Genomic DNA, 21,699 nt, shown 5'->3' with positions numbered 1-21,699 from the left:
AGATGTGCTGTGATCCTGGCTTTGTTGTTTCATTTAGAGAACACAGGCAGAATAGATGTAGCATAATTGTTAAGCACCCTAGGATTTGTTAAATGGTCAATAAGCATTGGCTTCAACTTAGTCAGCAGTTGCATTAGCCCCTAGAAAGAGAGTCAGCCTATATTTTGAAGCTTTGCATCAAACCCAGGCATCGATTTCTCCTCTCCAGCTATGCAAGTCTTAGATGACATCTTCTTTGAATAGAAGGTTGTTTCATCTGCATCAAAAATAGCTTGTTTAGTGTAGTACCTTCAACAATTGTCTTATCTACATCTGCTGGATAACTTGCAGCAGCTTCTTCATCAACACTTGCTGTTTCACCTTGTATTTTTATGTTAGAGAGATGGTTTCTTTCCTTAAACATCATGAATCAATTTCTGATAGCTTCAAACTTTTCTTCTGCAGCTTTCTCACCTCTCTCAGTCTTCATAGACTTGAAAAGAGTTAGGTCCTTACTTTGGAATAGGCTTTGGCTTAAGGGAATGTCATGGCTGGTTTGGTATGTCTGGAGCAGAAAAACTTTCTTCGTATCAGCAAAAAGGCTGTTTTACTGTCTTATCATTTGAGTGTTTACTGGAATAGCACTTTTAATTTCCTTGAAGAATGTTTTTTCATTCACACCTTTGCTATCTATTTGGTCACATCTAGATGCCTATCTTTCAGTCTATGGTGGTTTTCAACATGTCTTCCTCACTAAGCTGAATTATTTTTAGCTTTTGATTTAAAGTGCAAGATGTGTGTCTTGAACTTTAACACTTGAACACTTAGATGCCATTTTAGGGTTATTAACTAGCTTAATTTCAATATGGTTGTATTTCCTGGAATAGGGAGGCCAAAAAAGTAGGAGAGAGACAGAGAAACAATCAGTGGAGCAGTCAGAACACCACAACATTTATTGATTAATTTTACCATCTCATATGGGTGCATTTCTTAGCACCCCAAAACAATTACAATAGTAACCTTGAAGATTACTGATCACAGATCACCATAACAAATATAATAATGAAAAACTTTGAAATAGTGTGAGAATTACCAAAATGTACATAGAATTACAAAGTGAGTACATACTGTTGGAAATGGTACCAATAGATTTGCCAACACAGTTGCCATAAACCTTCAATTTGTGAAAAACGCAGTATCTACAAAGCACAATTTTAAAAATTAAATGCAATAAGATGAGGTATGCCTATATTAATTTTTTCTTTGTAATTAGTAACTAATTTGTGGGGCTGTACCATGAGATTATAAGTATTTTTTTAATGAAACTTTTACTCACTAATTTTAGCATTTATGTGTGAGTTTCACACCATCAATAATTCCATATTTATTAGTTTGCATTTTTATTTGTATGTTCCAATTGTCCCAGATTTGGCTAGTTAGAGCCCCTTTAAACTAGCTGAAGTATATTTTTAATATATCTCCATCATTCATTGAATAATCTATTATTTTGTGGCATGAAAAGATGTTCTGGGCTCACCTTATGCCTATGTTTGATTATTTTCTGTTCATTTTATCTTGCAGTGCTTAACCTTAAGTATGTGATAAAATAACATCATTGAGTGTCTTGGTGATTAGTATTTATTATTCAATCCTAAATGCATTGAATACTAAAATGTGATGATGACATGAGGGAAAACAGAAAGAAGAGAATGGCAGTGATGGGGAGAGAAAATAACAATATAGAGATGGCATTGATTAGAATTACTGTACATCTTGGAAAATGAATTTCTCTCAGTGATGTTGTCTAGGCCTCCATGTAATACTAAACAGCAGAAGAGTTTAGAAATACAGCAAGTAATAATAAAAAAAAAAAACTTGATTGTAGCAATAAGAAGATCTTCTAACCCCTTTTTCCTCAAAAAGATGTTATATACGGTTTTGTATTTCTAAACCCAAGCACTCAAATGTTTTGTGTAGAAAGTATATATCTTTCTATATGCAGTGTATAAAATATTAGATATAATTTAATTAAATATTTTTGCATTAAAACTCATATCTACTTGGCCTTTGTGTGTGCAGATGTATATGTGTTTTACTTGTAGCTCTCTGTGCCCTCCTAAATTGACAGTATTTTAATTGATTGTGTTTTTATTCTTTATAAAATATGCCTGCACAGACTCACCCAGACATGTAGTCTTTGCTGTGTTTCAGTTCATATTAGTTTTCCACTGCTGGTTTAAAAAATTGCTACAAACTTAATGGCTTAAAACAATACAAATTTATTATTGTTCATTTCTGGAAGTCAGAGGTCTGAAATGGGTCTCAGCTGGTTAAACCCAACATGTCAGCAGAACTGTGGTCCTAATGAAGGTTCTAGGGAGAATCGATTTTCTTGCTCTTTCCTGCTCCTGGAAATCACCCACACATTCCCTGGCCTATAGACCCATTCCTTAATCTTCAAAGTCTTCAATACCCAGCTGAGTCCTCACACTGCCATCTCTCTATTTAAGGACCTGGATAATCTCGATCATGTCCCTAAATTAAGGTTAGCTGATAGCAAACTTAATTCAATTCGGTACATTAATTATCATTTGCCATATAATGTAATATATTCAATGTTTCTGAAGATTAGAACATGGACATCTGTGAGGGACCATTATTCTACTTCTCACAGTACCCAAGACTAATAATATCCCTGCATGGGTAGAAATTGTATTTTAGGTTGTTACACGGGTAAATTGTGTGATGCTGTGCCTTGGGATCCCAAAATCCTGTCACCCAGGCTATACACATAGGCCCTAATATGTGGTTCTTCAGCCCGCCCCCCTTCCTCCCTCCCATATAATGATGCCCAGTGTCTATTGTTCTCATATTTACAATCAAGTGTATTCAATGTTTAGCTTCTACTTGTAAGTGAGAACATGCAGTACTTGGTTTTCGGTTCTTGTGTTAGGTTGTTTAGGATAATGGCCTCCAGCTCCATCATATTTCTGCAAAGGACATGATTTTGTTGTTTTATATGACTACATAGTATTCCATGGTGCATATGTATGACATCTTCTTTATTCAACCTATTGCTGATGGGCATTTAGGTTGATTCCACGTTTTTGCTATTGTGAATAGTGCTACAATGAGCATACAGGTGCATATGTCTTTAAGACAGAATGAATTATTTTCATTTGGGTACCTACCCAGGAGTGGGATTGTTGAGTCAAATGACAATTCTATTTTTATGTTCCCTGAAATATTTCCAAATTGCTCTCTACAGTGGCTAAACTCTTTTTCATTCCCACCCTCAATGTATAAGCATTCCCTTTCCTTTGCAGTATCACACATCTGCTGTGTCTTGACTTTTTAATAATAGCCATTCTGACTGGTATGAGATGGTATCTCATTGTGGTTTTGATTTGCATTTCTGTGATGATTAGGGATGTTGAGCATTTTTTTATATGTTTGTTGGCAAGCTGTATATATTCTTTTGAGAAGTATCTGTTTATGTCCTTTGCCCATTTTCTAATTGGATTGTTTGTTTTTTGCTTGTTGATTTAAGTGCCTTGTAGATTCAGGCTATTAGATCATTGTCACACTCATAGTGTACAAATATTTTCTCCCATTCTGTAGGCTGTCTGTTTACCCTGTTAGCAATTTCTTTTGCTGCGCAGGAGCTCTTTAGTTTAATTAGATCCCATTTGTCAATTTCTGGTTTATTGCAATTACTTTTGGGAATTTAGCCATAACTTCTTTGCCAAAGCCTACGTTGAGAAGGGTATTTCCTACGTTTTCTTCTAGGATTTTTATAGTGTTAGGTTTTACATTTAAATCTTTAATCCATCTTCAGTTAATTTTCATAGATAGTGGAAAGTAGAGGTCCATTTTCATTCTTCCCAACACCATTTATTGAATAGGAAGTACTTTTCCTGTTGCTTTTTTTGTTGTTGATTTTGCAAAAGATCAGAAGGTTTAAGGCATGCAGGTTTATTTCTGGGTTCTCTATTCTGTTCCACTGTTCTATGTGTCTATGTTTGTACCAGTACTATACTATTTTTATTACTGTAGTCTTGTAATATAGTTTGGAGTCAAGTAGTATGATGTCTCCAGCTTCGTTCTTTTTGTTTAGGATTGCTTTGGTTATTCAGGCACTTTTTTGGTTCCCAGTGACTTTCAATAGATTTTTCTAATTCTGTGAAAAATGACATTGGTCTTTTAATAGGAATAGTATTGATCTGTAAATTGCCTTGGGCAAGTATGACCATTTTAACTATATTGACTCTTCTATTCAATGTGCATGGAATATTTGCTGTTTATTTGTGTTGTCTCTGATCTCTTTCAACAGTTCTTTGTAGTTCTCCTTGTAGAGGTCATTCACCTCCTAGGTTAGATGGATTCCTAGGTATTTAATTTGCTTTGTAGCTATTGTAAATGAGATGTGTTCCAGATTTGTTTGTCAGCTAGAATGCTGCTGGTGTATAACAATGCTACTGATTTTTGTACATGATTTTGTATGCTGAAACTTTACTTAATTTCCTTATCAATTTCAGGGGCTTCATGCTCTTTTCATGATGCAGCTCTGTTTCACCATCTCTCCAGTTCCCAGGTGAAGATGGTAATGAGTCTACTCATGTTATTCACAATTGTATCTCACAACAAAACCTCAAGAATAATTTGCTGTTGGTGTTATATTTCTAAGACATTCTCATCTCATATTTTTATTGTAAGCACAGAGCCAATAGAATAAAATAATTTTCTTGAGATACATACTCATAAATCTCCTTTGAAAAAATTTCTGAAGTCTAACCAATAGAAGTATCTATAGCTTATAACATTTCCCATATCTTTCCATTGATTTCTTGAATGCCCTCTGAAGGTGGGCCAGAGCCATGGATAAAATATCAGTAAGCAATGGATGTCTTCTCTAGGAAAATAAGCAAGTCAAAGGTATTCAAAAATTGTGATCAGTGGCTGATATAGTCCTAAGAGGTTGTTTTTAATAACTTGGCATTTCTTTAAAAATGGAGAATAATACTCAAGAAGCAGGTTACATAGTTTTCTTTGTGGTAAATTATTTTCTTCATTTTCTTGCTATTGATACTTGAATCATTCTACTGTTGGAAAGTAAATTTCAGTGAGTTCTTATCATCACAGCCCTGTCATCACAGTCAAGGCTCTTCACAATCTGGTCCCAGTCTGTTATTTCACTTTCATTTTTATCATCATATATTCTATTGTAGACTACATTATATATTGCATCTAAATGTTTCCAGCTTCCAGTAAAGTTTTTGAATCCACACTTATCTATGAGCATGAGTTCTATAAAAACAGAGACTGTGATACTTATTTTTGTAGCATTGATACTTAGCACAAAGTCAAGCACATAAAAGAGATTCAATAGAAAAATTATGAATGAAAGGCTGAATGAATAAATTATAGATACCTTATCAGAGCATTTTGACTGCTCACTAGTTCGATTATTATTTCTTAGATCTGTAACTGCATTTATCTCTATTAAAAATATGGAACACTTGCTTTATTTTTAGTGTCGAATTAACACAGGTATTTCTTATTTTTTAGATTCAAAGAATTAGCCTGACTATGTCTCAAGGTGGATGACTCTGTGGAAACTTTGAGCTGTATGTAACAACCTCCTGATCATCCATTTACCTTGCTTTGGTACATTAGGACTTTAATAGAAACTGCCTAATGTGCAGGTAAGTCAGCAAGAAATGAAATATGGGTCATTATACTGTGGTATCAATTGAGCAGAGCAGCCAAATGTAAATCACTGAGAAATGGGAATGGTTTATGCCATTTTGCAATTTGAACTAAGTCTGAAGACTTCATGTGGCTGAGAGGTCCCAGAGTTCACTTCGGAAAGCTGAGCAGCAAATCTCTCTCCTGTAAGGGTCAAACTGATACTAATAACTCCAATCTCTAGCAAATGGAAGTACAGACTGTATTTTTCCCTATGCTCTCTAATTGTCTAACTGTATCCTTCATGTACATATGTTATACTATGTGACTTTAAGTTTGTCACTTAGGTTTTCCAAACCTCGCTTAATTCATAAGACAAAAATTACACCTACTCTGGCTACTTGGCATGATTCTCTTTTAGCATTGAATAAACTATGCAACAGAACTTGGAAATGAGTATCTGAGTCCTTTGGCCAACACCAAACTTCTAGTGTCTAAAGCTGTGCACGTGAGGATGCTGGAACTGTGGAAGGCTCCATTGCCTATATGTGTGTATGCACATACCGAACAGGTGGAGTGCTGACGACCTAACACTTCCATGAGCAACTCTCCACCAATGGTTCTGCAATAATCTGTATATAAATATTCCAGTTTCCTTATACTTCAAGTCGGATAATTATGTTGCATGTTTTCTATGAACTGTGCTATCAAGCTTGGTGATCAATTTCCAGAGTTTCCAAGCAGGATCTAGGTCAAGTTATGTACCATGTTAGTTGGTATATTAGCCCATTCTTAGGCTGCTAATAAGGACATACCCAAGACTGGGTAACTCATAAAGAAAAAGAGGTTTAATGGACTCACAGTTTCACATGGATGGGGAGGCCTCACAATCATGGCAGAGGAGGAGCAAAGGCATGTCTTACATGGTAGCAAGCAAGGAGGAGTGCAGAGCGAACAGGAGGGGAAACACCTTATAAAACCATCTGATCTCATGAGAACTAACTCACTATCATGAGAACAAGATGGGGAAAACCGCCCCCATAATTCAATTATCTCTACCTGGTCCCTTCCACAACATGTGAGGATTATGGGAACTACAACTCAAAATGAGATTTTGGGGAGGGACACAGCCAAAGCACATCAGTTGGCTTAGTAGCTCACCTTTTGTTGGCTGTTGGCTTAGTAGCTCACCTTTTGTTGGCTGTTGGCTTAGTAGCTCACCTTTTGTTGGCTGTCTTCCTTTTTATCACACTCTATCTGTGTTATCTGAATTACCAAACTTGCCATTTACATTTAAATTCTGGTTGAGTATAGCCTAAATAAGAGAGCCTGCACATTGTGAAAAGCTACATGAGTGAGGAGTGATATTAATAATTTTTAAAATTAATAATATTTTGATGAATTTAATATTCATCAACTTAAGAATGCCTTTGATAAATAAGAAACTTAAAAGGTTTTTCTTTGGTTTAGGTTTTTTCAAGAAATATAAGGAAGAGGTATGTGAAAAGATCTAGTGATAGGCAGAGTAGAAAGTAGAGCAAGGGAAGAGTCTAGCTGAGCTCAAAGATTTGGCCTAGAAAGAAAATAAGTAGAAAATAGAAAATCTGAACGAACCAATAACAAGTAATGAGATTGAAGCAGTAATAAAAAGTCTCACATGCAAGAAAAGTCCAGGACCTGATGGCTTTCCTACTGAATTCCACCAAACATTTAAAGAACAGCTAATACCAATTCCACTCAAGCTCTTCAAAAAAATTGAAGAGGAGGGAATACTTCCTAAATCATTCTATGAAGCCAGATTACCCTGATACCAAAACCAGAAAAGGACACACACACACACACACACACACACACACACACACACACACAGAGGAAACTACGGCTGGGCACGGTGGCTTACACCTGTAATTCCAGCATTTTGGGAAGCCGAGGCATCACGAGGTCAGGAGATCAAGACCATCCTGGCTAACATGGTGAAACCCCATCTCTACTAAAAATACAAAAAAATAAAAAAGAAAAAAAGAAAAAGAAAAGTAGCCAGTCATGGTGGTGGGTGCCTGTAGTCCCAGCTACTTGGGAAGCTGAAGCGGGAGAATGGCGTGAACCCAGGAGGTGGAGCTTGCAGTAAGCCAAGATTGTGCCACTGCACTCCAGCCTGAACGACAGAGTGAGACACTGTCTCAAAAAAAAAAGGAAACTACATGCCAATATCACTGATGAACACAGGTGCAAACATCCTCAACAAAATACTAGCAAACCAAATTCAACAAAATATTAAAAAGATCATTTACCATGAACAAATGAGATTCTTCTCAGGGATGCAAGGAAGGTTCAAGATATGTAAACCACTAAACATGATACATCACAAGAACAGAAACCATATGATCATTTCAACAGATGCTGACAAAGCATTCAATAAAATTCAATATCCCTTTATGATAAAAACCCTCAATCAAGTATAGAAAGAACATACTCAAATCACTAAAAGTTATATATAACAAACCCACAGTCAACATTATACCCAATAGGAAAAAAATGAAAGCATTTCCTCAATTACTACTTTTATTTAACATAGTACTGGAAGTCCTGGCTAGAGCAATTAGGCAAAAGGAAGCAATAAGGTATCCAAATTGTAAGGAAGAAGTCAAATTAGCTTTGTATGCAGACAACATAATATTAGAGTTTAAAAAAGCTAGACTTCAATAAAATACTCTTAGAACTGATACATTAATTTAAAATTGCAAGATACAAAATCAACATACAGAAATCAGTAGCATTTATATATACCATCAGCGAACAATGTGAAAATAAAGCAAGAAAGCAGTCTCATGTACAACAGCTACAAAGAATATAAAATGTATAGGAATCAATTTAATCAAAAAGTAAAAGATCTATACAAGGAAAACTATAAAACACTGATGAAAGAAATTGAAGAGATTACAAAAAAAAAATGAAAGAATATTCCATGCTTGTGGATTGGAAGAATTAGTACTATTAAAATGACAATAGTATCCAAAGCAATTACAGATTCTACGCAATCCCTATCAAAAACACCACTATACTATTCCCAGAAAGAGAAAAAGTAATCCTAAAATTTATACAGGCCCACAGAAGACGCTAGAGTGCCAAGGAAATCCTAAGCAAAAAACAAAGCTGGAGGCATCACACTACACCTGACCTCAAAATATACTAAAATGCTATAGTCATCAAATCAGCATAGTACTGGAATAAAAACAGACACATAGACCAGTGGAATAGAATATAAATGCATGCATTTAAAGCCGACTGATTTTCAACAAAGGCACCAAGAACATACAATGGGGAAAGGACACTCTTTTCAATAAATGATGTTAAGAAAACTAGATAACCAAATGAGAAAAAATAAAACTATATCACTACCTCTCACCAAATACAAAAATCACATCAAAATGGATTAAAGACTTAAATCTAAGGCCTCAAACTGTGAAAGTAGTAGAAGAAAACTTTGGGGGAGTGTTCCAGGACATTGGTCTGATCAAAGATTCTTTTGTGTAAGACCTCAAAAACACAGACAACAAAAACAAAAATAAACAAATGAAATCACATTCAGTTAAAATCTGCACAGCAAAGGAAACAATCAACAAACTGAAGAGACAACCCCCAGAATGGCAGATAGTATTTACAAATTAGCCATCTAACAAGGGATTAATAACAAGAATATATAAGGAGGTCAAACAACTAAATAACAAAAAAGTAAGTAATCCAGTTAAAAAATGAGCAAAAGATGTGAATAAATGTTTCTCAAAATAAGACATATAAATGGCCAACACATATGAAGAAATGCTCAGCATCACTAAGCATAAGAAAAATGCAAGTCAAAATCACAATGAAGTATCTGCTCACTTAATTAGAGTGACTCTTTATCAAAAAGAGAGAAGGATAACAGATGCTGGTGAGGACATGAAGAAAGGGGAATTACTAATATTGTACACTGTTGGTGGGAATGTAAAATAGTGCTATGGAAAACAGTGTAAATGTTCCTCAAAAAAATTAAAACTAAACAAAAAATCTAAAAATAGTGCTATAATACAATGCAGCAATTTCACTACTGGGTATATATCCAAGAGAAAGGAAATTACTATATCAAAGAGGTATCTGCGCTCCCACGTTTAGCACTATTCACAATAGCCAAAATATGGAATCAACATAAGTATCCATTAATGGGTGAGTGGATAAAGAAAATCTGTGTATACACACAATGGAATATTATTCAGATATAAAAAATAAAATTATGTTATTTGCAGCAATGTGGATGGAACTGGAGATCACTAGTTAAGTGAAATAATCTAAGCACATTGCCACTTATACGTGGGAGCTAAAAAAGTGGATCCCTAGAAGACAAGGAGTAGGTTGGTGGTTACCACAATCTGAGAAAGGCAAAGGGGGGATAAAGAGAGGTTGATTAATGGGTATAAATATGCACTTAGAAAAAATAAAACCTGGCATTGGATAGATTAGTAGGATAACTGAAGTTAGTATTATTTAATTATATATTTCAAAACAACTAGAAAATAATAATTTGAATGTTCCTGGCATAAATAAAAGATAAATATTTAAGATAATAGATTTTTCAATTACCTTGTTTTGACTATATGAATGTATCAAATTATCACAGGTACTGTGAAAATATGTACAGGTATGGTATGTAAATAAAACTTAAATAAATATTTTTTTAACAAAGGATTTGGTCTAAGGGCAGATCATCAGACTTCAGCTCAGAAAAACATTTTTCAAATCCAGTAATGAGCTCTGATTCATTAATGCAACTGAGACAAAGAAAGGAAAGGTAGTAAATTGTATTTCAGTCACATTCCTATGTGAGAACACACCCATAGCATAGAACCTTAACTCTAAAAGAGATCCTATCAACTCATACCAAATTACCTTTGTAACCTGTTTTTCTGACATTTCTGATGGATTGATTTTCAAAATTGTTTCAGAAGAACAATTTGAGAAGGAAAATAATGATACTGTTAGATTATTGCCCATAAAATAAAACAGGAAGCCATGAGTTACTATTGATTAAACAGTTTAAATAAAAACAAATAGTAGGTTACAGACAGGTCTTCCTTAAAGTAGAATTCCAACTAATAAATCTAGAAGGAATGAAAGAAATGGAATAATTGTTTCAGCCAAGAGTTAACTATAGATGTTAGGCAAAGGCCTTATGAGAAAAAAAAAAATTATACAGTTTTAAAGTATCTCCCTATATGTTACTTATTAATCATAAACCAAAATGTGGTAACTTTTAAAGTGGAGAAACTTTTAGACATCACCTTAACTTCACCAATAATGAAACATGGATATCCCCAGCCTGGGACAAGCAGGATGTGCTGAGAAGGCACAGCGTTGCTTCTGTGGTACTCTTACAAAAATGCATAATCATAAGAAAACATCAAACTAAGTCAAACTAAGAAACATTTTACATATTACCTCTCCAGTAATCTTTCAAAGTGTCAAGGTTATGAAAGACAAATGGTCAACAGAGGAACCCTTCCAGATTGAACGAAAGTAAGAAGTCACAACAAAATGCATCCTCTGACCCTGCATTGGATCCTGGGTCACTATAAGGACATTTATTGGTCAGTTGGAGAAATTGGTCTGTAGATTTAAGTATTAATATTGTATCAAGGTAAATCCCTGATTTTTCAATGAACTGTAGTTATATAAGATGTTAACACATGGAGAATCTGGATAAAGGGTATAAGGAATTCTTTGTACTATTTTTGCAACTCTTTTAATGTCTAAACTTGTTTCAAAAATACAATTTAAAAAATAAGTTAAGAAAACTTCTAAAATAGACTCCTCAGGGAGATCCACATGTTCCTAAAAACTAATTCAACCTCAAATTTCAAAACAAGGCACCAAAATTTAGAAGTCACATCATATTTAAGAGAAATTGTCTCCTTAAAATATTTTTATGTTGCTTTAGCTTCTTTAAAGCATACAATATTTTGTAGAAAATCATGTTTGACAAGGACTTATAAAACCAGTTTCTCTCTAACTCTACCACCTGAGTACATTTCATCGTATGTCTCTTCATTTCCATTTTCTTCTCTGAAAAAAAGATAAAGATAAAAATCATCTGTACCCTGAGATCTCACAAGTTAACATGAACAAAGACAATCAAACCAGTTGTAATGAAAATCCTATAAAGCAGCTCTTTCTATCTTCTGTTGACTCAGGTTCAATATCCCATTGTGAATGAATAAAAAACAAGATCTAGTATTTTTCTTTAAAGATGAATTATTTTGAAATATGGTTACGTGTTTCAATATGTTTCTTTCTATTGAGGCTGAATTTTTTTAACCTCAAAACTTTCTCTTTTCTCAAGAGGTTGCCTTTTAATTATGTCCCCTCTTCATCTAAGGTCTTTCTTATTTGTTTAAATGTTATTGTTTGGACCTGTATTGATTGCTCCTGTTCAATTGCAGCATTAGTATTTGCTTAGATCTAGAATGAATTTTTATTCCTGTTGCCTTGAGGACATTCATTGGAAACATCATGTTGTGCATGATGGAGGTTCTCCTGATGAAAAGGTTCACAACAAAGAACAAATTAATTTTTTGTAACAATCAGTGGCATGATCCAACACATTTTCCTATTCCCTTTGCTGTTCTATTCTTTTCGTCTTCCGGCTCCTGATTCCTTTCATGTAGAAAGTGGACTGTAGTTTATTTTAAAAGAAATACTCTGACTGTCTCCTTCTTGTCTTAATTAAAACAAGGACTTTAGCTCATCTGGAATCTTAATCTGGTAAACAGAAAACATAAAGAATCAAGGGAGACCTATCTTTCCTGAAGCAAAAGAGAAATGGATCCTCCCAGCTATAAGACGGATCTGTATTCCAGTCAACTCCTTTACTCTTATTTTTACACACACACACACGCGCACACACACACACACACATCATATATGCATGTTTGAGATTTGTTTTGTCGTGTTGTGATTTTCACAATAAAGGTTATATTATGAATCCACAAGGAATAATTAAATTATTTGTGGGTTTATCCTGCACTAACTTTTCGGTTGTTATTAATCTTGTTTAGCACCTTCCTTTATAGTGCATAGAGACTGTAGAAATAAAATATAGCATTACTAGGACATTGTTCTGCATTTGAAACAACACAAGGGCAGCCAAGCTGACCTGACATGGCCAATTTACCTAGTTTAGTTTGTCAGAGTGGGTTTGCATGTTGAAAATGGTATACTCAACTCAGAAAAGTATATTTCCTCCCAAAATACATATTTGGAATCCCCATGCATTACTAATTATGTGCCAAGTGATATACTCCCTAAATTGCTATAAGAAAGTCAAATGACCCATGGTTCTGAAGAATTTTGGGTGGAAGGAACTATACATTGAGAGCATAAAGTCTATCCTCTTACTATAACAAAGGAAAGAGGTTTCTATCTTCAGTGCTATCTGGAAATTCTTGAATTGCAGTACTCAAAAGGACGCATCATTATTTCGTATACATTAACCAATGACTACAAAAGCTTAGGATATGTTATATATACTTTTTCTTTTCTTTTTTTGTTTTTGAGATGCAGTCTCGCTGTGTCTCCCAGGCTGGAGTGCAGTGGCACGATCTAGGTTCACTGCAAGCTCCGCCTCCCGGGTTCACACCATTTTCCTGCCTCAGCCTCCCAAGTAGCTGGGACTACAGGCGCCTGCCACCACACCCGGCTAATTTTTTGTATTTTTAGTAGAGACAGGGTTTCATCACATTAGCCAGGATGGTCTCGATCTCATGACCTTGTGATCTGCCCGCCTTGGCCTCCTAAAGTGCAGGGATTACCGGCATGAGCCACCACACCCGGCCAGGATATGTTATATTTTAAATTAATATGCATTAGGATGACATAGTAGGGGTAACACTTGTTGCTTGGAAATACAGCTTATCATTTTCAAGTTTCCTATTTTTTCCCCCAAAGAACTAATATCATCCTTAAAACACAGTAAATACCTCTTTCAAATACATATTTCTAGAAGAAGCTCATATGTCTTGATAGAACCTGTCAAGGGAAATAAGAGAAATGGAGAAGAGGAATTACAAGGAAAAAAATGAACATGGAGAGTCTGAAAATCTGTTCAGTTTAGCCATCAGCAGCTGCTTATTCACCATGGACCAAGAAATTGTCTTACATTCTATTTCTTGAATGAGAAATTAGAATAATTCTTTCTTTACTTATAAATATTCTGAGAGTGTAGGTCATTTGTGTAATGATCTTCACTAAGATCCTTTCAATATTTCCTTCTGCTTGATTTTCACATATGTGTGCTAACATTATTATAGGAAGTTCTACTAAATTAAAATATTGTTAAGGCTAAATGTTACAGGTGTTACATTATAATCCATGATAAAAGGTTATTCATTGGTTCAAGGTTCTGTTAGCACAATCTTTCTGCCTTCTTGACTAAGAAGTAACAGTGTTTTTTGGCTCTATAATAGTGACCTAATTGTTCATTTTCCTAATGCTTGCCCTGAGAAAAAGATGTAAAGAACATAGTGGCAATATTTTCTCCTTCCTAGTTAAATAAAAAGAGGAAGGAAGAACAGTGTATTTGAAAAAGCTACAGTTGCAGAATTAGAAAAACTGAGTTTCAGATTCATCTGCTGTTCCTATACATCATTCAGAAAGTGATTTGCTGTTTCTGAACCTGTTTTCTTTAACTGTAAGATGGGGTAATAACAATTGACAGTATCTTCTAAGGATGTTGTGAGACTCAAATGTGATTGTGTATGTGGTCACACATGTGTACATTTTAAAGTGTAGGGTATTATTAACATTATATTTCTGCAATGATTTAAACATGGGCTTCTGAGAATATGTGACCAGTTTCCCCCATTCCCCCCAAAAGCACTAACAACAGTGGGACTTTATAGGGTTGTTTAGATATGCTCATGCAACTTATGATGCAAACATTAATCTTTAAATGATCACTAATTACATTAATACTGAAAGTCATTTTGAAAGAAGGAAAATACTGTTACTGTTGCATGGTGAGTAAGTATATGCAAACCTGTCCTCAAAGGCCGAGGGAGCTGAGGGATTTAGTTTCTCAGAAAGAAATTATTTAATAGGGACTTATGAACAGAAGCAATGTCTTGGGTGGTTGTGAAACAGCAGATCTTTATACCTACCCTCTAGAAAGAATCTTTTATATAACAAGCCTTTATGGTAAAGGCATGTGAAGCTGGTTACTTATAAGACTTTCTTACTGACTGTGACCACTGGCGATGTTAGATAAGCATCTTTATGAGGAGTTATCTATGCTACACGCATTGCTGAAAGACCTTGCTGCAGAACACCTTGGTATGCTTGAGTCAGATATCAGTCATTATGGTTGCTTTGCTTCAAGATGGCATCACTGTGTCCATGCAACAATCTGTTTTCTTCCACTCCACTCCTCAAAACTGGTTCTTACAATTCCACATGGGATGTCTGGGATAGTTCCTGGGCCTAAAGGAAGCTTTCTTGATATTTCATGGCTTCAGCAGTAGTGCATTGTCTCCACTGGAGACAGATGCCACAGCAACAGTAAAGGCAAAGACAAGACAGTAAGCAACATATAAATATAACACCTAAACTAAGAAGCAGCTTCTGCCAGTAGGTACCCCAGGAAGCAAACCAAACCAGCTATGAAACCAATCAAAGTGGAGGTTCGGTCTGAGAGATCAGTTATTTGGGTATTCATCTTAGTCATTAATTTAGTGATATTATATGACTCATCAGGAATATAAGCACAGCATTCAGTTTTTATGATTGCACAAATCCCTCCTTGTGCAGTAATATGCCTAAAACCATGCAATTGTGCAGGACAGCGTTTCTCATAAGAGGGATTTCCATGTTTAAAAGAGAGATTCCCATGTGGCTATTGTTCAAAGCTTTCTTTGTATAATTGTGTTACAATTTCTACATGCCAAATAACATATTTAATGTCCAGTTGAGGAAGAAGAATAGAGGTCAAATGATCAGACCAAAAATAAATGTGGCCCAATTGGATTTCAGATAAGGCAGATTTGCAGGCTTTGTAAGGGTGTGAACTATCTGATCTTGTGCCCATGTGTAACCAAAAGAACATCTTTTTAATCATCTGGGGTGTAACCAAGGTCATAAGTTGATGCCATACATGCAGGAAGTTCCATTTGGAGCCAACCAATAAATTCCTGGATGCAGTGCCCATTCTATACCATGCCAGTCATTACTTTGTAATATTTTAGTATGTGAACATTTGTCTCTTGGTATCCATATCATATTTCTCATGCTATTTGGTAAGGTATTTTTAGAATGATTCTTTTGTTCCTAGAATAGCCAGGCAAATTTACTGGAGTATTGCCAGTTGGAGAGTAAGTGAGCTGATTTTATTGATAGAGAAACTCTTCCTGTGTCCTCTTTCAGAAACAGTAGTATTAATGGGCCATTGGATTATTTTATCTCTTGTCATACTTGCATTCAATACCATCATGCAATTTGGGGAAGCAGTTATATATTTGTGATATTCTATCTAATCTCATCCTTGGAAGGGAGATAACCACCACAGCAGGCCAGAAACGTTGGTGAGTGGCATAAGGCCACACATGCAACAAGTGTTTTCTGTAAGCTGATAGAATAGTCTTGGATCCATTGTAGGAAAAGATTGGCTTCAAAGGTGACAGCTGGTGATAGTAGCAACAAAACGTAATAACTGAAGTTTAAAAGAAAGAAAAATGGGGTTCTTGCAAGAGAAGTTCTCCAACTATTAGGATGACACCAGTAGATTCATCTACAGCAGTTAGTAAAAAAGGAGTTCTTGACTTTTCTAAGAGGGTTGTATACCAAATATGTTGCCCAGGGATCATGGGACAGCGGTGGTTGTCAAAGTAATTTGGTTGGGAGTACACCGTATTAGAGATGCCACCACCATGCCATATGTTTCTCCTGACCATTTATAGTGGGTGATTGTGAATCCAGTATTAATAGGATCAACAGGTACCATTCTAACTCTTTAGGATATTCTCCACTCTCCAGCAGGAAATAGCCTATCCAGCCTGAAGATATTTGCCAGCCCAAGTCCCAGTGGAGTCTTCCCTTTCCTGGTAGTATGTCCATTGGTGTTTTCACGTGCAAAACACGCTGATTGACAATCAGGTCTGGGAGCAAAGTAGTTGTCTCAGTTACCCATGTGCAAACAGTGGCAGACTTTAGGGACAGTTGTTTCAACCTGTCATTTGAGGCATGTGTCTCCACTTTGGCTGAATTTAAAGAAATAAAGGCTCCTGGTAACACATTCATCCACCTGTGCAATGTAGGTTCCCCCAGTAAAGTTTGAATTTCTGTTTTCAACAGACCATGTTTTTTTTCCTTTCAGTTAATCTCACTTCTTGGTGATTATATAGGAGATGAAAATGCTATGCTGCACTGTGTTCCCTGGCCCAGTCCTGCACATCATGTCTAGCAAAACTGACTCTTCGGTCACTGTCAATGTGCTGAGGATATCTATACATAGTACTTGGAGCCTCTGAACCCTTAGTAGTACTGGCTTGATTAGCTTACTTACAAGGAAACGTTGCAGCAGTCCAATAGCAGTGTCCGTGCAGGTTGACACATATTTCTTTTCTTGGCTTACAAGGAGATGTTCTATATAATCCACTTGCCAATCTGTTACAAGGTAAAAAACCCTATGAATGTGTCCTGCTTGATACAGTATATGTCATGGACACAATCAAGATATAATAAACAGTAACAGCTGTTAAGAGGTCACTATAATTTAAGGGCAATCCTGCACCCTTGGCTATCTCCCAGCCTACTCTTGCACTTCTAAGACCACTTTTGTTAGGTACCCACGTTGCCAGTTCAGTGGCCTGGACTGGCACAATGGTCCTAGTTTTTTAAGGGTGTCAGCTTCTATATTTTCTGGAACTGAATCTTTGTGTGTGACCACATGATATACAGTTAAATCAGCAGCAGGGTGTTGCTCCTTCTTCCATATGTCTTGCCACATGTTCATGTTCATGCCTGATATGCGTTTGTGCATAATCATCCACTTTTCTAATTCCCACTGGGCTAGCCACATGGGCTATCAGTGAAAAGAGTAAGGGTCAGGGCTCATGTCTGATTACCAACCAAGAAGCTCACAACTCAGCCCACTGACAACTCTAATGTGTACCTATATCAAACCATATTGTATCAGTTTGTGATTGTAAAGCAACTGGTTCAAGTATAGGAAGTTCCCCTGCTAGAACCATCTGTATTGTCCAGCGTGAGTAACATTCTTTCTCCTATTGTGTCAGGCGCTGGAATAGAAGGGGGTGAAGGAGTGTCCTTCTGTTACTCATTTATAACAGGGCCTAACATAGCAAGCAATTCTAGGCTTAATGGACTAATTTCCAGATATTTCGTTGTTGTAAATAGACATGTTATTTATTCAAAGAAAATGTTTGGACTATAGCAGAAGGGAGTCATTTAAAGAATCCTCCTATCCATCCCTTGATTGGTAGACCTGTTCTCACAGCTACAGAAGAGTCTTTGTTAACTGTCTTGCTTACTGTAAAACAGTATATACAGCTAGCACTTGGTCATTGAGAGAGTGTCTGGTTTCAGCTCTTTTCTATAATTGTGATAGAAATCCTTAAAGGACTAATTTACCATACTTTGGTTGTCACAAGATCCAACTGATACCTTGAGGAGTAGCAGTCACATCCAACACCATATCCTCTAAAAGTGTTCCTGAGGCTTCTGCCTGTTTATATTACCACTTTATCCTTTTCAAAGCTTCCTGCTGTAATGTGTCCCAGGCCCAATGTGGCCCATTTATAATAAGTCTGTATAGTGGTCTCAAACATTGGGCTAAGTGTGGATAAATGCTCTCCAACAATCCAAAAGACCCAAAGATGTTTGGATTTCCTTTACCATTTTCAGAGTGAAAAATTGTCTGACTTTGTCAGTTTGATACTGTACCTGGTACCAAAGAAGTCTTATCTGGCTATGTAACCCCCAAAATCTTCACTGAGACCCTAAGCTCTGGATCTTGAGGGATCATTCCCATAGATGAGCACACAGTGCTGTAAGGCTTTCTTACAACACTTTAAAATCTTCAAAGTCTAAGGTAATGTCATCAATATAATAAATGCAAGAAAGACAAGATGGGTTCAAGCGATTTTCCTGCCTCAGCCTCCTGAGTAGTTGGGATTACAGGCACGCACCCACCAAGCCCAGCAAATTTTTTGCATTTTTAGTAGAGATAGGTTTTTACCATGTTAGACAGGCTGGTCTCGAACTCCTGACTTCAGGTGATCCACCCACCTCAGCCTCCCATAGTGCTGGGATTACAGGCATAACCGGGCATCAGCGAAATCTAAGGCAGCATGCTATCTGCAGCACTGGCACTATGTGGTTGACTACCTGAGTAAACCTTGAAGCTGCAGCATGTATGGACAGGGTTACCTTATTCAATTTCCAAGTAAACCATGGTCATCTGTCAGGTACCATCTAGTTTGTATACAGGCTAGACAGGACTGTTAAACTGGCTTTGAGCTGGGCAGATAATAGGCACCTCTGCCAGTTCCTCAATAGTTGCACTTATTTCAGTGTACTCCCCAGTCAATTTCTATTGTTTAATGTCGACAGCCCACCTAGGGGAAGGGAGTTAAATGCATTCCCATTTTGCCTTTCCCCTGACAACAGGCTTTACTATAGGTATTTCAATCTGCATTATCCCACTGAAGTTTGAAAAGTCTTTCTTAGCAGAATATCCATGCCTAAAATGTTTTCTGGGATAGGGGAAATAAACACCAAATATAAGGTTGGGGGAGCTCTTCCAATACCTTATATTGGAAGGTATATTGGGGGAGCTCTTCCAATACCTAGATGTATTAAAGTCCTTTTTATGTGGATTGTTTGTCCCCCATAACCATTCATGGCAGCCCATTGACCCGGGTGTCTTCCTGAATTTTCATGGGTTAAAGTACATTCCATCTCAGAATTTACTGTGGCAAGTCTTCTTCTAATTTGAGGGGAACTAGTAAATGGTGAGCTCAATATAGGGAATGAATTTATCCCCTGTTGCTCAAACATGGGGTCAACTTTGGCCCAGCTCCTAATCTTGAAGGGCCAGGGTGAAATCCACCCAAGATAGGCTGGGCCATTAGAAGGAGAGGCGGAGTTGTCTTTCTCTTCAGCTGGAGGAGCAGAAGAAAAAGCTGAAAGTGCTGTTCAGGTGTAGTTTCCTCCATAAAGCTTCTAATGTAGCATTAGGTTGCTTGTTTACTTTTTTCTAGGGATGTTTCTGCTCCCAATAAATCATGCCACATTTGCTTACATGTTATTCTTGTCTCTTTTTGCCATTTCACCCTACTTTTTGCAGAGCTTTCTTGTTCCCTTTTGTTAGTCCTTATTGGGTTATCAAATATACCCTCTCCTTGGTTTCTCAGTTTCTTCCAAATCTGCAATGCCTTCTCTCACATCATATACATCTTGTCCCACTATAAGACTCAACAAAGACAGCAAAGGGACATGCTATTTTCTTGACGCGCCGTATAGTAATTTATTTTATGCCAGCAGTGAAAACTTTTAGTGGGCCCTTACAAAAACCTGAGCATAGATGGCTTGCCTCATCCCTAATTTTCATGGATTCTGTCCATGAGAAGCCCCTGAACTTCTGATGGCTTACCTCATAGATGTAAGCCATAGATGTTCATGCCTGAGCATAGATGGCTTACCTCATCCCTAATTCTCATGGATTGTGTCCATGAGAAGACCCTGAGCTTCTTCAGCTGACCACCAGGAGCTCATCTCTCCTGGTAAATCTCCTTTACTAGGCCAAGCTTCACTGATCCTCTTTAGAAGTTTGCCTATTGCAGACATGACTGTTTGGTCTGAGAAAGTGAGAAGTCATGGGTGGCCTGAAGAAGGGAGAGAATTTATCTATATTCAATCTTCTCCAGAGGAGCCCTGACCAGAGATTTGTCTACCTACAGTACTTATGAGTGTCACCAAGCAGAGAGACTACAGGGTCCTGCAAAATCTGTGCCACCATCTTTTCTTTCTTTGTTTCCTTCCAACTTTGATATTAGGTTCAGGGGGTACATGAGTAGATTTGTTGCAGTGGCAAATTGTGTGTCACTCAGGTTTGGTATACAAATGATTTTATCACCCAGGTAGTAAGCATAGTACCCAATAGGTAGTTTTTTGATCCTCACCCTCTCACTCCTTCCACCCTCAAGTAGGTCCTGGTATCTATTGTTCCCTTCTTTGTGTCCATAGAAACTCAATGTTTGTCTTCCACTTATAAGTGAGAACATGCAGTATTTGGTTTTATGCTCCTACATTTATTTGCTGAAGGAAATGGCCTACAGCTGTATCCATATTGCTGCACAGGATATGATTTTGTTGTTTTTTATGACCACATAGTATTCCGTGGTGTACATGTACCACATTTCTTTAGCCAGTTCACTTACAATGGACATCTATATTGATTCCATATCTTTGCTATTGTGTTGAACATAGACATGCATGTATTTTTATGGTAGAATAATTTATATTCCTTTGGGAATATACCTAGTAATGGGGTTGCTGGGTCAAATGTTAATTCTGTTTTAAGTTTTGAGAAATGTCCAAACTGTGTTCTATGGTGGATGAACTAATTTACATTCCCACCAGCAGTGCATAAGCATTCCCTTTTCTCTGCAGCCTTGCCAGCATCTGTTTTAATAAATAGCCATGCTGACTGTTGTGAGATGGTATTTCATAGTGGTTTTGACTTGGCATTTTTCTAATGATTAGTGATGTGTAGCATTTTTAGATATGTTTCTTGGCCATGTGTATGTCTTCTTTTTGAGAAGCATCTGTTCATGTCCTTTGCCCCTTTTTGAATGATGATGTTGGTGTTTTGCTTTTTGATTTAAGTTCTTATAGATTCAGGATATTAGTCCTTTTTCAGATGGATAGTTTGCAAATATTTTCTCCCATTCCTTTTGTGTTGATAATTTCTTTTATTGTGAAGAAGTT

The 21,699-nt window shown here is 36.6% G+C and overlaps 1 long non-coding RNA gene across 5 annotated transcripts in view; it reads left to right on the top strand.

The window, feature by feature from the left end:
• Window positions 1–21,699, top strand: part of LOC105488911 (uncharacterized) — a 320,242-nt gene that overhangs the window by 11,694 nt on the left and 286,849 nt on the right. For all 5 annotated transcript variants that reach the window (XR_011619649.1, XR_011619647.1, XR_011619648.1 and 2 more), the window contains exon 2: window positions 5,548–5,684. This is a non-coding gene — a long non-coding RNA (uncharacterized lncRNA). The remainder of the gene's footprint in view (window positions 1–5,547; window positions 5,685–21,699) is intronic.

This window comes from Macaca nemestrina, chromosome 2 (genome assembly GCF_043159975.1).
Source record: "Macaca nemestrina isolate mMacNem1 chromosome 2, mMacNem.hap1, whole genome shotgun sequence".
Classification (NCBI taxonomy): Eukaryota; Metazoa; Chordata; class Mammalia; order Primates; family Cercopithecidae; genus Macaca; species Macaca nemestrina.
The sequence above is the reverse complement of the archived record's forward strand: the minus strand, read 5'-3'. Positions and strand labels throughout refer to the sequence as shown.